Below are 16,626 nucleotides of genomic sequence, written 5' to 3'. Positions count from 1 at the left end.
CTGTGGCAAAGGACACAGCGCCTCGTTCAAACAGAAGCACTCAAGCGCCAGACGGCGTTTCGTAGAAACCCCGCACGAGCGAAGGGCTGTCTGGATGAGAGAGAATGTGATTTTTTTCTTTTCTTTCTTTCTTTCTTCTTTGCACGGACAAAGTGTTGGGTTTTCACAACACAGCCGGTGGTTCACCCTGAAAACGCCTTGCGACGGTTGAGAACATAGCGTTAGCTTCGCCGAAGTAAAATTAATGGGTCTGCGCGTCGAAGAATATGGAAGATTATAACCTCTTCTTTTCCAGGAATTCATAGGGACACACACACAAAAAAAAGAACGGTTGTTGAACAAGCAGTCTTTCTGGGACATTTGGCAGAAATATAAATGACATTGAAGCCATTGCGGCGTATGTCTGGTCGTGGGTTCTACTATATCGGTGTTTTTTTTTTCAATAGAGAGAGAGAGAGAGAGAGAGAAAGGTTAAGTGAAAGGCAGGGAGGTTAACCAGAAGTTTTTCGGTTTGCTACCCTGCACTGGGGAAGGGGTAAGGGGGGATAGAAAGGTAAGGAAGGAAAAAGGAGTGAAAAAAAACGCACACACACTCAAGCACGGGAGCATCATAGTCGTTTAGCGAGGTCGGTTGAGCGGAGAAACTTCAGCAGCGCCTTCGTCGCTTTCTGGTTGGAAGCTAGAACGTTCCGGCACTCCAAAATTGATTGTTCAGAAAGCGGCTTGTCATCGAGGCGTGCTAGCGTTGCTGAGAGCTGTTGAATTGCACAAGAAAGGCATTTCACCAACATTGCTATGAATTTCTTGCCCTGCTGCAACGCGGCAGCAAAGGCGGCACTTCCAGACGCATTATCTAGCGAAGCCGAAATAGTTTAACAACGAACGTTACGGCAAACTCCCAGCGATTGATCGCAGTGCGTTGCCAAGCGCGTTCGGCGCGTACTATTTGGAAAAAAGAGCGTTGTTTCAACACTCTGACCTTCATGCGCACATGCACACGAAGGGAAAGCCCGCATCTGTTTCTCGATTCAGTTACCCGCTTCTACGCAATCGATATATCTGCAATGTTCGTTGTTTAGCTTTCTGCAAGGCTATTGAATAGAAATAAGCGATAACGAAAAACGAGAAAACACGAACACGCAACCACTAGTGTGTGGCAGCTAGACTCACGCTAAGAACATAGGTTTAATCATGTTAGGAACGCTTAGCATGACACGAACACATTTAACACCGGCTGATACTATTTCACTGAACTTCAGAATAAATTGCCACCTTTTTTTATTCACGCGTTTGTTAGTTTCCTCACAGAAAACCAAAAGGATCAGGACTAAAGGCGCCAGCATGCACCTGACTGAGGCCCTGACCCCTGTACAAACAGTGCTCGGCGCGCAACATAACTAAAGAGGAACACCATAAGCACACACTAAAACATGAACGTTGTGGTGAATAAAACGTAACAAATTAGTTCAATTGTCTAACGAGTCGAGTGCAATGCTTTAGTTCAATTTTATCGATGTCCTAACCGTAAAAGCCAGCTCACTACGAATCGCTCATCGCAGTTACTCTGCCAACAAAATATACCGTGCATGCGAGTTCACAGTTCGTTATTGTACAGAACTGCGTCTCTGTTCACGGCGTCAGCTGCTACACTAAATAGACACGACCATCCAAGTCCAAAGATACGATGTATCTTGCCCCTTTGTGCGGCATACCCGGCTCAGAGAAAAGGGCAGAAGCCGCGTACAGCAAGCCGAGGAGCACGAAGATCAAAGTAGTATCGGAAACGTAGGACTCGGTCCCATCCAACGGACAGCGAGCAACGGACAGTGATGCGAACGCGACGGGTGCGCGCGACACAAACGCTGCCGCAATCGCATCCGGTGTCCCGCGCTGTCGAGCGTCCCACTAACTTCCTTTTGCTTTTTATCAACTATCGCGCTCGACTTCTCCCGCCGCCGCCCGTCAGAGAGAAAAAGTCCCCCCGAAAATGACAGGTTCAGAGAGGCCAATGAGTCTGGGGAACTTGCGTACTGTTACACGTATCCCTTCAAGAGATAAAGATAGATATGAAGTATACACGCGCTGCAGAGAAAGGCATGTGGGGAAGGGCAGTTAGCTAGGGGCACACGCGGGGTTCGTCTCAGGACCGCGGTTCTCGTTGGATGCCGAGAGACATGTCTACCACAGAAGAGGAAGCCATGGCCATCATCACCGACGTCTTCTCAGCGTGGTCTGATACGAGTCGGTCGCGTGGTTATCTCTCAGCCTCTTCCTTCTTCCAATGCCGCAGCTCATCTCACGACACTTTTCCACGATTCGGCGCTCGCTCGCGTTGTTGGTTTCCCGTGTGCGCTTCCCCTTGTGCGCGAGCTGTGTAGTGCACAACCCCGCTCAACCACCCCTGCAGCCTCCTGTCCATCCGTCGTGCGAACATCATTTCCTTCGCAAGCTCGGGGTGCCTGCCTCCCCGCGAACCCACACAACCCAATGGACGCAGGCATCGCGCGGCAGGCGTAATTGGACGGCCCTTTCCCGTTTGCGCCAATGCTGTGGTGTTTGTCTGTGTGTGTGTGTGTTGATTGTTCCGCACTCTGGCCGAGGCTGCAGAGACGGACGAGCTGCCGAGACAACGCCCCGCAATGGGGGTATGCCAGCACCACGTACGGGGGGTCGTTGCTTGGTTTTATATGACATCATAACCGGACGGAATTGTGCTCGGTTGGCGGATGCTACGTGCTTCCGCGTGGATGTAGACGCCGTCGTTATGACGCCGGGTAAAAGAAGAAAGCAAAAAAAAAGTGCAATGCTCTGGCGCCACACTAAGCTGATATGTACGCGTCCCAGCACTGACGTGCTCTCTGTTCGCTGTTCGCGAACCTTGAATAAATTGGTCTACGAAGTCAGGCTGTCTCAAATTAAGCCCTTATTTTGAAAGCGATGTCTTCCGTTCCCTTTCTGTAACTGGTGTGATGATGTCCTGTAATAAGTTCTGACCGAACTCCACTACCGTACTTACACTCATACTACCGGCATTGTTTAATATTGACTAGCTGTCGGATGGCGTTAGCTATACTATGACTATCTCTTGGCTATCTGATGTTATGACAGCAGCATTGCCTCCATGCAATTTCAATCCAATGATTTATTGTCCACGAATTTTCAGTCTTCTTTTTCTGTTTTGAGAGAGGCTAAATAAACTACACACGGAATGAAAGTACAGATTGCCTGCGGTGTACCGCAGCTCCGTGTCTCCTTTCAGCGATCGACGCAATTGTATCTGTACAAAGGGTTACCTTCAAAGAAAGAAAAAAAAACGAAAAGCAGAACAAAGTATGGCGACGGTGTTTTGCCAGCACGACATAAAATGTTCCAATTTATAGCTGTGGCAAACATCCCAATGCACACGTGGACAATAGAGTCAACATCAAATTTTGGCCGACTCCGTTTCGTAACCACGTTTGTGACACCTACGACGGCCTTGAGACCGAACTATGAGGGGCTCAACGACGATATGTGGGCTTCGTGTCTAGGATGGCATCAATGCCAAGTGACGTTCCGGTCCCACACGTGACATGTGTCACATTTCCGCAAGCCTTGAGTTGCAACATGGCTGCGGCTCGTTGTTGCAACAGTCATTTTATGGCGCTTCAAATGACATCTTTATTGTCATTGTTACAACCGCGACTTTTGTTGTCGTCGTCGTTCTGACGATTTAATGATATAAATAAATATGACGTGGTTACCCGACTGTAGTTCATACCTTGTCAGAGTATTGAAGAAATTTTCTTTTGCCCGAATACTGTAGCGGGCTATGTCCGATTTATGATCGAATTAAACTACCGAATTTACTTGTACTCTCTCTGCACTGGCGAATTTCGCTACAGTTGGTTAAATGATGGCTAATGCTGACTTGTCTTGGCTACTGTCTTCTTATTTCGAATGTGCTTTGTTATAACAGCAAAGTTCTCATCACTTAATTTCGATGCAATGACCGAGCTGTCTTCCTAGAATTTTTTTTTAAATATTTACTCTCACGCTCGAGCTCTACTCTATGCTACCGTCACTATATTAGCACGCGCCGGAAAAGGTCGGTGACCTCCAGAAGCTTCAACTTCGTCGCAGCACAAACAACTAACGCCGCTTCGGCCTACAGGGTGCACCGTTTGTTGCGCGAGGGTGCACAAATGCACAAAGGAGCAGCGGCAACAAATAAAAAACAGCGTCGAAAAAGCGGGCCGTCGTGAAGGGCTGTGATGGGTACAGCGGTGCAACCCCTCAGCATCCACAGCGGCGGCGGGCGGCGTTGCTGGTGGCGTCGGCGGCGCTCGTATTAATGACGGTCGTGTGATCTGCTGGCTGCTTCCGCTGTTGAGCGCGCGCGCGCGGCCTCCCCCTGATTGCTATCTCTTTCTTCCTCGTAGGCGAGTGCGCCCCGGGCCACTGCGAAGGGGGCATGTTCTTGTGTATAGCAACCACACACCACCACGACCAGCAGCATCAGCAGCAACAGCACGGGGACAGCAGGACAGCCTGCGATGCCGTTGTCGTGGAGATCGATTGTTGTCCCCCCGGCAGCGTCGCAGCGCTGATGAGCTTCGCGTCGTGTCCGATGGCGCCGGAGCGCGTCGTCTATTCCCCCCCCCCCTCCCCCTCTCTTTACAGCGACTTCGACCCACCTCTGCCCATTGTCTGCTTCATCGAGTGGGAAGGCGAAGGGTAGGCGGCGGCGCGGCGTTGGCGTACATTATACCTTCGGTTACGCGTCATCCTCGGCTGCATCCGTCAAGTTCCGTGTTTCCTTTCCTGGAAATACATATTCAAGGTCCGAGCGGTGACGTGTATACCCCCGTAACGTTGCGTTGTGCTGCGGCGACGGAGCCGTTGCTTATGATCCGAACGCGTCTGCATCTAAAGGCAGACTTTGCGTGACCTTTGACTTAGACGATACTTTTAGCTCAGCGAACCAATCATGATGTTTTGGTGGGGTGTTCTGATGGGCTGTTCTGATGGGGCATTGTCCTGACGTGTTGTAATGGACAAGTGACATACACGATCAAGTCGTACGTAGTATCCTTGGGCAGTCTTAAACGAAAGGACAGACAGATAGAACGCAGCGGGTTCTAGAGAAGGCATTTTAGCACCGTAAACCAACGCGAGAAAATGTGCAACGTGTTGCAGCCCATTCGCACAGTAGGTTATATAGCTACGGAGTTTCGCGAAAATTTTCATTGCTGAACAGCGTTTTGCATAGTTCAAAGCTAGAAGCGATTAGTTCTTCCTTTAAACACCTTCGTTTCAACTTTGTTGACGCTCGCGTGGCTCACTGACATTCAACCGAGACCAGACTGGGGCTCTAGAACTTAGGCTCCAAAATAAGTAAGTCGGAAGAAACGTCGCTTTCCGTGTGAGAATGAAGTTGTTGCTTCCTCTCGTGTAGCTATAGGGTTGCGGGTCAACGACACGGAAGCACCTCGGCTCCCTGGATGTGAGAAACGAAACTATGGCGTGAGTAACGCGCAGTTATCAACGCGCGGGCCGGAAAATGGCAATCACTGGAAAAGACGCGGAAGCCGTCGCGCCGGGGCACCTCCTCCGACTTCTGAGAAACTCGATTTCCCAGGCCATGAGTAACGCGTACACACGCCTACCGCGGGAACGCATGGTTTCCGCACCGGTCGCGTCGATTCGGCGGCGTATATATGTGTACGGACGGAGAGAGGAACGCGTTTGCTATATACCGTCCCCGAATACGCTCGTTATATGTTACTGCGAGGCGGTCACCAGGACTAACGTATCCGCGATTACCGAAACGACGCAGACCCGGAAGTGTGTATCCATCATGACGCTAAGTGAACTAGCAGTGCAGCGTTTGTAACGTTACACTGAAGAAAAAACGGCTAAAGGCTTCGCGGAATACTCGCAGCCACACGCGAAACGCCGAGAAGAAACTTCATTTTCCGGACGCCTTCTGTTCGGCACATTCGTGACATAGAGTTCACTGCGGGCTGCTCACGATGTCGATGTCTACGGAAAGTGCAGCCGAGTTCTACCGCGTTGTATACTTTGAGTCTGCAAAAAAAAATAATAAATAAATAAAGAAACGAAGTCGTGACACTTCCCTTTTGAAAACGATATACGCGCGAAAAGCAGGAGATGTCCTATAACGTGTCACACTTAAGCGCCTGCCAGCAATACAGGAGGTGTTCTATAACATGTCCGCAATACAGGAGATGTCTTACAACGCGCGCCAAACAGGACACATCCTATAACGTGTCACGCTTAAGCACCTGCCGGCAATACAGCAGATGTTCTATAACATGCCCGCAACAAAGGAGATGCTTTAGAACGTGCGCATAAAGAGAAGATGCCGTATAACGTCTCACGCTTAAGGGCCGACCCGAGATACGGGAAGTGTCGTACAATGTGTCACGCTTAAGTCCCGGAAGTCCATAATTCTGTTGAACTCACTTTATAATAGTCAGTCTACACAATTTTATGTTTTATTGTTGAATCAGTGAAAGTAATGAAAAGACGGCCAATAAGAAACCTCGGTTGGTTAGCAGGAGCGAGTAACGCTAATAACACAGGGCAGTATTATGAGACACGCAGAATTAAAAAAAAAATACTGCGTAAGTGGCTATGTGTACCGCGTGTATCAATTATAATTAGAACCCGTTTCCCCTCACCGATCATTACTCGTGCACTGCTTATTTACGCCGGTTATCAAAGGACTCTCGCAACACCATAGCGTTGTCTCTGTAGTGACCTAGGAAAATATATGAGCTCTATATATGGAGAAAAAAAAATGAACGTTGATCTCGTGAATTTCGTGGTAGTAACGCTGGAGCTATAAATAATGGCGCACATAACAGCACGAAGGAACGTAGCGTAGCCGTACAAGTTCAGAGACGCTGTGTATAGTGAACAAGTATAATATCGTCATTAATTTTGACCACTGGCGGTTCCAACTGAAATCTGTTGCACGCGAGCATCGTTGCATTTTTGTGCCCTCACAACAGCGACTGCCGCGACCTCGTAACTCAGCGGCATAACAACGTTGTTGCCTTGAGGGGTCACCGAGGCAGGGGACAGTGTCCGTTATAGTAGAACGTGCGCGAATGCCGCGAAACTTTGTGCCTGTCGCAGTGTGCTCGCGCAGAGTGACCGCGAGAGGGTTGGACCCGGGTGAGCTGAAATTAAAGCACTTCACTACAGCAAAAGTGGGCGGAGCCGTGTCTAATTTGGCTTGGCGTTCACGCAAGACAGATGGGGTCCCAGTCTGGATGGAGACGTAGAAAAGAAGAGAGAGAGAATGGCGTCAGAAACTCTGCGTGATACGCGAGGGCTGTGCCATCGTATACGGCCATCCATCTCGGGCGCGGACAGGGAGGCCCCGCTTGGTCGAGCAGCAGCACATAGATACGAAGATGCAGATTTTTATTGCGGTCTTTGTTTGTTGTCGGCTTAGAAAGGGAGTAAATCTTGTTTTTTTTTGTTCATTGATGTGAAGTAGAAGGAGATGTTGGGGCACAAATACAGCGCCGGCTACTCCTTAGCTCTTGTGTGGATCGAGCACACAACGCAAGAAATAAACACACAAACAGTAGTACATTGAAAATAAACACACGAGCACGCATATATGTAAAAACACACACACGCATATATCAAACAACACCATCGTAGCGTAAAACAAAGCGTCCGAAAGGCAATTAATGTCTCTGTTAACGTCTCTGGTCATTATTGAATCGAATCCGCACATATGGGCAACATAACAGTCAACACGTCTTCTTCGTGCGCTGTTTGCCTTTCCGTCGGCACTGTAACACTGTTTCTATATTTTAGATGTCTTCGATCAAATAAATCATAGGCGGAAATAGCGATATAACCTACGCGCATGCGTATCAACAAAGATGGGCCCGCCAGAAAAAAAAAGAAGAACTAGTTGCATGCAGCTAATTGGACGACACATGTAAATTAATGAGGAGTTGATCTGGGTGAATTGGATATATGTGGTAGCTATCAGTGCATATGGCGCATCCGGGAGATAGTTGCGCAAGTATGACGTCAAGATTACTGACAAGTTGTTGACAATGCATTGACAATATTACTGACAATGCCCAGGTGTGTTTCTGTCTCAAACGAAAGTTTACGTCGCAATGGGACAGTAACGACGCGGCGTCTGAAACAAGCCTTCTAAGGGTTAGTAAGTGCATGCAAAATCAATTGCGAACGCCGTAAAAAAAAGTACACGCTCACTGTTTCACGTGACGTGCGCAGGCTGTTTACGTTGCTTAAATTCATTCGCGTGGTATCGCGGGATCGCGGTTACACACACAGTGTTTTAAACGGTGACTGTGCGTTGCACAGCAAAACATACACTCTCTCAGTATCGTGGTACCCTTCAAGCAGAAAGTTTTAAGCCATGGATTTGAAATATTTTTACGCGCAAGAAAAGGGATGTCTCTTGTATAAACCCCGCAGATTATATCTAGCTTGAGGCCCTAATATTCGATTGTCGGAACCCGAACTCATTGTAAGCGCATGAAATTAAAAAAAAACAACAAAAAAACAAATAACTGCAGACGCAAGCTTAATGTCTAAAGCGCTCTGTAAAATAAAATCTAGTCCAAGAAAAGAATGCTTTCAGGGGCATGCAGCGTAAGGTTGAGAGAGGTCTTTGAACCGAGCGAAAAATCCTAACGGCCACACGCTGTAGTACACGATTCGTGCGCACAAAACATCACGTTCACCCTCCCCCTCTCTCCTTATATTTTTTTTTCCTCCTTCTCACACGAAGCCAAGGCGGCGCCTTGCCGTCTAGACGTGCACTCCCTTACGTCTGGGGTAAAACGTCGCCTGACGCAGACGAGCGGAAATGACGTATGCGGCCGTTGTGATGCCATTTCCGTGTCGCGTATAGACTGTGCACGCGCGTACACCGAGATCGGCGAGCCAGGAAGAGTCATGCCGCCGGATGCGAAATTACTTGCCGACATCCTCGGAGATGCAGCTTACGCACGTTGCCACTACTACGTATGAAATCGCTATATGTATACACGTCCCCGCTTGCAATATTTTATGAGTTCACTTTTGAGTGCCTCGCGTCTTGCTGCATCATGCAGTCGTGTTTTGTTTGTTTCATTCGCTCACTATACATCTCATTCTTTGTTGTCTTTTTACTTTGACGATGACGTGCATACTCTAAAAAACAAGACGTCGCTACCCAGTGGTCTGCAACATTTTCGTCATGCGCCGACAGCTTTTCTTTTTTACAAAAAAGAAAAAAAATCTCGCTGAAATACTCGGGCACTCATTTCTTATTTTGTCGATTCTCTCTTCAGACCCTTTTCGTTTTTACTTGTCTTACTTTGCTGTTTCCTTTTGGCTTCCATTCGGTTCGTTGAAGCTACATTTCCCGTTCTTCATAGAAAGACGCACTGACATTGTATGTGGATGGCAGCGGTAAGAGTTAAGGATAACAACAAAGACGAACACAGCAACGACAGCCTACTGTACATTCTCGCGAGAATCGACCGCTTCGCCCGCAGAGAGAGAAAGCGTCGTCGTCGGCTGGAATGCCGTCGTGGCCAGAAAGTAAGTTCCTGCTTACTATGGCGGATGAAAAGAAAGAAAGAAAGAAAGAAAGAAAGAAAGAAAGAAAGAAAGCGCGCTCAGTACGAGCAATGGAGCTACAGTGCGATGAAACGCTCACACGTCGGCGCTATTTACGTACAGCGCCGTGGCTTACCGCGGCTTGTCATTGCATTTCCAAAAAGCGATCTCCACAAAGCGAGAAGAGTAATATGAAGAGCGGAGGAAAGAAGATCAACCCTCTCACGTCGCAGCTGAAATCGCTAGTGTTGAAAACGTCGCTTTCGCGGACGTACGGTGAGCGGCACAATCGCGTGAGCAGTGTGAAAAGAAGAAAAAAAAAAAGGAGAGAGAAAGAGACAGCAGATTTTTGAGGTGGCCGCTCTATTTTGTCAGTGTCGCTAGATTGCGGGTAAAAGTGTGAACAATACGGCACGGTGATTGTGGAATGTCCGAGTTTGAACGCGCCCTTGTTATTTCTTGGTGTGTAACTTTTGACAAGGCTCAGGTGGCCTTTTACGCATGCGCTGCTGATTCGTGTGTGGGGGTGTGTGCAATTCTTCAATAAACATTCAGTTGTAAGTCCAGCGCTTGTCCTGCCTGGTCGTGCTTTTTCGCTGTCTTCCTGGGGTTTTTTCGCTGGTTTATTCCGATTATTTCTTGGCGTTGACTATACACAGGCATACACGATACAAGATCCCAGTGTTGTTGCATAGAAGCGCTGTAGTAGAAATTCCTACATTATATTCAGAAGCGACCGTATAAAGTAACGTGAAATAAATTCAACGTGACTTACATAAGGTCAAAGAATGTAAATATTTGATTTGCATAAACGTAGCAGCAGAGCTTTCGTCGCTCGAATTGCCCCCCCCCCCCTTTTTTTTTTCTTCAGTTCTTGAACTTTACCATAAGTTCCAACGTATAGTTACACAAAACGCAAGTGTTGTCGACCTTAGGAGCGCGCAGCTGACCAGAAAAGTACGCACCTTTTATGAGGACGTTGTTACTGAAGCGAAGGTGCTCCTCGTTTCTGTTCCAAGGCATCGGTTCCTTGCACAACGCGGCGCCAGGTTCGTTGCGTCTGCATAACGGTAAGAAAGAAGAACAAATGTTGTTCGTTCATCCAAAAACAATTTCACGGAAACAGAGAGATCGATTGCACGTCCGGAAGGCGAAGCGAAGATCGGCGAAACAAAAGACGGAAGAAAGAACGGAATGCAGCACATTAGCTTTTGCATGTCTCTTTAGCAAAAGCAAAACGTGTAATGACAAAATACTTTCATGAAATTTCTGGTGGTCTTCCTTATTATAAATGTGCCTGAGCGTAGCTGCTGGCCCCAGAAAATAACGCTACGCACGTAAACATTTCAGTGATATCAGTCTTTCTTTCTTTCTTTCTTTCTTTCTTTCTTTCTTTCTTTCTTTCTTTCTTTCTTTCTTTCTTTCTTTCTTTCTTTCTTTCTTTCTTTCTTTCTTTCTTTATTTATTTATTTATTTATTTATTTATTTATTTATTTATTTATTTATTTATTTATTTATTTATTTATTTATTTGATTTCATATGAAGTTTACTCTGGTTTATCAACAAAGAGAATTTGCTGCTTCTACATCCGCACGCACAGCCAATAAAGCGGTGAAAACGAAAGAACACGCTACGAAATTGATAAAAATAAATAGGACAGGCATAAGTTCACACAATGCATATGTACATAGTGCGTCAAGGTATTGCCTGAAGAAAAGAAAAGAGAACACGAGCAGAACTAAGATAGAACACGAGAACAAAACAGATTCGCTAAATGAAAACAAACGTTCTCACTCAGGGCTTAACAACATGGATGTTTTATACATGCGTCTTGTTTCTTATCATTTCAATACAAAGATATGCAAAACGAGAAGAAGAATTTACGTGTTACCGGCGGAAGCTACGGCGTACGACAACCAGGTAGACTGTACAGACCACCGTAGGCGATCTGTTGACGGTACGAGCGCAAGGCAAACGCCCTAAGGCACGGAAAAATTGTGGGGGAAATCAGAAGAAAAACAAAACAAAAACAAAACGGAACATATATGTATACAGTCAGGTACAATTGCCTGATGCACTGTCCAGTTCATTTTCTCGCTCGGATGCTCGCTTGGTCGGTTGGCTGCCTACTATGGTCGCCCTGATGTTCAGCGGTATAGTCTCTGTGAGTGCAGCAAGGACGACTGAACACTCGGAGTCGCTTTAGGTGGGAGACTTAAATCGGGGCTGTTTGTCGAGCTCGCCTAAAGTCGTTCGAAGGTCGTTGCCCTCGGAAAAAAGGGCAATTCGAGTAACGTGCAAGGATTGTTCCTTAGCCTTCTTGTTTGCATTTTGAAATATCTTTTTGTGAAGCTTTAAGACAAGGAAACAGAGTGTAAAAACAAGATTGCTAGGGAGGCTATATCTTCGCTCTCAATGCAGATTGTGGATACGGGTAGGATGACGGGACTGCTACTGCGCCAGCCTTCGTCTAAGAAAAAAAGCGCGAAAGAAAAGAGTGCAGACTTAGCGCTCGAAAAAAGAAGTTCATTTAGAACTTGGCTACATGGATTCTTCAGCGCGATGCAGGCTGTCCAGTGACATGACTAAAGAAATAATGTACCCAGCACATTACTTCAATGGCGGCGCAGAATTATTGTCTTGAAATCTCGCGCGGCAGATGATTTTATGATCATGTTTGCGACGATTATACAGCAGTGTACTCCGCCCCAGAGGCCTCGCAAGGAAGATTTATGTGTCTGTTTTTGCCTTTTTTGAGATGCACTATCATTAGGTTTATGCGACCCCGCATTATGGTCTAAACAAAAACTCCCAAAAGCATGAAGGCTTGGCATGATCAACAGTGGCAGAGCACAGTGGACAGATTATGGCCGTGAACATTAAGATATATTTGGAGCGATGCCGCATTGTTTCCTGCCCATTGCGCATGTGGTGTCGTCCTCGTTCCGTGCGTCTTCCCTCACCTAGTGTACCTTGTAACTGTAGCGCAGTTTAACAAACATGCGAAACCAACTAACCCAATACCTCACCGTGCTGGCTTCTGTAACCTTATCTCGCACAATTTTAAGAGCTAGTTTCATCTCATAGACAAGGGTTGCTTTCGGAGTACTTAGACTCGTCCTGAATACTCAAATGTTATGCCACTCAAGCATACGTGCGATTGCTCCACATGAAATTGCGAACCGCTGGCACATTACCGAATCCTAAAATCTCTACTACTGCGCACCGTGTGCGATATTTGAAGTGTGCACCGAATACTGCGTTGCGGAGTAACAGCATCCGGTTACACTATTCACTCATGGTGCATTCTCTACAATATTGAAGAACTCGCAGAAGGGGGCTTTTCCTCATAAAGAATCGAACTGTGGTGAAGCCAGAGTACACGAGCGCTTTTCAGTGGTGTACACATTTACAATAGGCTAGATAATACGCTGGGGAGCCTTATGGCCGCACATCGAATGACATAAATCCTATCCACGAGGCGTTACATAGACATCATACGGACGGCAGCAAAAGAAAACGACGTAAGATGCGACACTAGTTCTTTTTATGTGTGCTTGTCTTTTGTGTTAACTTAGTAGTTTTAAATCTTCATATCTACAATTCTTGGCCAATCCCCCAGAGTGGGTATGAGCCATGTGTAGAGGATCATCATCATCATCATCAGTGGTGACGCTCTGTCGCTCACCGTTCGCACGCTTCGCAATCAGCATGCAGATATCCACCGTGCCGCACAGTACGATCGCTTATGTTATACGATGACTTCATTTATTGGTTGCTTAGGCAGCAGATGAACCACTGGGACAATGATATAAAAAGCAGCATTACGAACGCGAGGGCAACGCCACTTACGAGACGTTATGAATGCGACGACAACCATGCGTGAAATTAACGACGATACGCACTAGCGCGTGCATAGCTTCAGACAAAGGAACGAACCCTGCTATGCGAGAACCTCTTGTCTCTCTTCTTCGTCTTCTTCTTCTTCTAGAAAAAGCATCCGGGCAGAAGCGCGTGCCGTGCTGAACCGAGAAATATTGACGCAAATGAAGACACTCCGACGTGTTTTTCTTTCGCACCAAGCGCGGAGGCGTCAAGCGAAGCGGAGGAAAACGAAACACAACACTAAAAAAACAAAAAAAAAGAGAGAATATGAAGCGAGAGAAAGATAAAACACGCGCCAGACACTCTCGAAAGCACGCCCGGAAGAATCAATCAAAAGCGAGCGGCAGAACCACTTCGGTCGCTCTTCAATAAAACTCTCTTCTTTGCCGTAGCGAGCGAAACACGTCGGAGGAGCACGCTAGGCTCTTCAGCGCGGACAGACGCTCGCGTCCGAGGAAAGGAGGGACGCGTGAAAGGACGCAACATTGAAGTTACGTTTTCGATACAAACAACGCGGGCCTTCAAACACTGCCCTCTCTAGCACCCAGCTTCTTATACCTCCCTCAGTTTCCGACTCATCCCCAATACGCATTCTCTAGCATTGTTCTGACTTTCTTTCCTCGTCGTTCCTGCGACTCTCGACAGGCGCGCGCACATATTTCGATGTTATTTTGGCCGACATGCGCACTATCGAAAAACGATTTCTGGCTGAAATGGGCGCGCTCGAGTAGAGAGGTAAGAGCGTGGCGCGGCTTTGTGAAACTGCAGCAACGGAAGCTGGAGCTTTGCATTGCTGTGCGCGTTTGTTGAGAGGCGGCGGGGCTGCACATGTGCGCGGAGACACATTTATCGCCACTCGCGGAGAGAAGCGTTGAATTGGAAACATCAGGTCGCAATCGCAATGAATAAAAGAGAAGAATATCAATATAAATATTTTTCTTGGAGTGTTATGTTACAAAGTCTATAGTGACAGTATAAAGCAGCGGCATGATATGTATCGCTGGGGTTTGACGGCGGACTGCAGAGCTCGATCGTTCGTTCTTTCCTCACTCACTCACTCACTCACTCACTCACTCACTCACTCACTCACTCACTCACTCACTCACTCACTCACTCACTCACTCACTCACTCACTCACTCACTCACTCACTCACTCACTCACTCACTCACTCACTCACTCACTCACTCACTCACTCACTCACTCACTCACTCACTCACTCACTCACTCACTCACTCACTCACTCACTCACTCACTCACTCACTCACTCACTCACTCACTCACTCACTCACTCACTCACTCACTCACTCACTCACTCACTCACTCACTCACTCACTCACTCACTCACTCACTCACTCACTCACTCCACTCACTCACTCACTCACTCACTCACTCACTCACTCACTCACTCACTCACTCACTCACTCACTCACTCACTCACTCACGTGAGGTCCGAGGGCCGCAATCGGCCCGCGGACATCTCGCTAGCGGCCCGGCCCTCACATGACTGTCTTTCTCTCATATTTAAAAAAATTTTTCATAATAAGTATATTCATGAGCTACACAAACATAAAAGGTATCAAGCATTTTTTTTTTCGTGAGGCACTCGATGCGGTCACCATGTGTTAAAACATAACCGTGTGTTTAACACTATAATATTTCAGAATCGGCGCATTCTGCAGATCAGTTACGATACGTTTCTCAAATCTGACGTCAAATAGACTTGTGAAATCACCGATATATGACGCATGAGAAGGCCTTCTTTCAGATAGCAACGTTAGCTAACGTTTCGTTCAAACTTCTATCGGCCCTTGCGGCCCTGAATTTTGTGAATGCGGCCCGCTAGCTGAAGTGAGTTTGAGACCCCATGGTATATGGGGTGCAAGCGGCTCATCGTTGGTGCTTGGTCTGATTGCGGCGTCGTTCGCAAGCCGCTCCGCGTCTTCCACCCCAACTCTTCGGAGAGCGCTCGAACTCTGAGAGGCGGCTTCGTTGCACGATATCCGGCAAACTGAAGCTAAACACGGCTTCGCCTCAGGCTTTCGCGGCTCCCACGCTGAATCATGCCAACGCGTCAGTGGCGCTGACGCCCAACACATCCGCCCTGATTGGCTGTGGCCAGCGCTCGTCAAGTTGTCCTTTCGTGATCACGTGTTAATATACCGAGCACAGGAGTGCCTGGAAGTGTCTTCAGAACTGTGCAACAAGGAAGGCGAAAAGACGAAAGATCACACGGACGTCGTCTTTTCGTCTTCCATGTTGCGCCGTTCTGAAGCCATGCATCTGTACCAACTAGCCCAATTGTCAGTGCCTTGAAGTGTCCCTGGCGCAGTTGTCGCTCTACAAAAAGACAAAGTTATGCCAAGATTAAACAATTGGTTTTGATGCGCCTCTTCTTTCTACGTCGTGATGGGCCCTTGCAAGAATGAAACAACGTTACGCAATTTAAACCCTATATTGCAAATCCTTCAAAAGAATCACACACGCTCCTATCTCTTCCACCTACTCGCGATCCCCGTGACAACGTACTCGCTCCGTGCTCGATTTGTAATCGCCGTTTCACCAGCTGTAAGAAATGGCGATGCAAACAGGTCATTCCATACGGGGATAAGATTGGACAAAAAGTTCGCTTACGCCATTTCTTGTTGAACATAGGTCTACGCCACCATTGTAGAACCATCGAGGAAAAAGAAATGGGCTCGTAGTATTAACACGACCAAGTATAAACAAAGAACAAGCAGTTATTTAGACGTACACCGTACATTTAGGTGAGCATGTAGCATGTTCCTCGGTTAATGGAGTCTCGTTAAATTTCGTGCGTCTCTCGCTGAAACAAAAATAGTTTTTTTTTTCTCATTTCGGTGCTGGCGTACGAGAACGCCCAAAACACCGATAAGGTGCGTACTCAGTAAGTGGGCAAATTGCTGGGCCGCAAAACTTGCCGCGTGTATCTTAAGTAAACCGGTTAAGCTCACGTTTGAAAATAACGCAAATCCTTTTCGTATAGCAGACCGTACAAAAACGCACGAGATAATAAGCGCCGAGTCGTTGATAAAGGAAACATTTCTTTTGCAATACACGTTTGACAAAAAGAAAGAAACCGTGACCTCGCTTTTTCCTTGAAGGTATA

At 47.2% G+C, this 16,626-nt stretch overlaps 1 protein-coding gene across 1 annotated transcript in view; it reads right to left on the bottom strand.

The window, feature by feature from the left end:
- LOC119383363 (uncharacterized) overlaps positions 1-16,626 on the bottom strand; it is a 305,608-nt gene that overhangs the window by 95,142 nt on the left and 193,840 nt on the right. Inside the window, exon 4 of the mRNA XM_037651457.2 lies at positions 10,578-10,672. The gene's annotated coding sequence lies outside the window, so the exon portion shown is untranslated. The remainder of the gene's footprint in view (positions 1-10,577; positions 10,673-16,626) is intronic.

Source organism: Rhipicephalus sanguineus, chromosome 2 (genome assembly GCF_013339695.2).
Source record: "Rhipicephalus sanguineus isolate Rsan-2018 chromosome 2, BIME_Rsan_1.4, whole genome shotgun sequence".
NCBI classification, from domain to species: Eukaryota; Metazoa; Arthropoda; class Arachnida; order Ixodida; family Ixodidae; genus Rhipicephalus; species Rhipicephalus sanguineus.
Note: the sequence above shows the minus strand (reverse complement) of the source record. Positions and strands in the feature narration are given on the sequence as shown.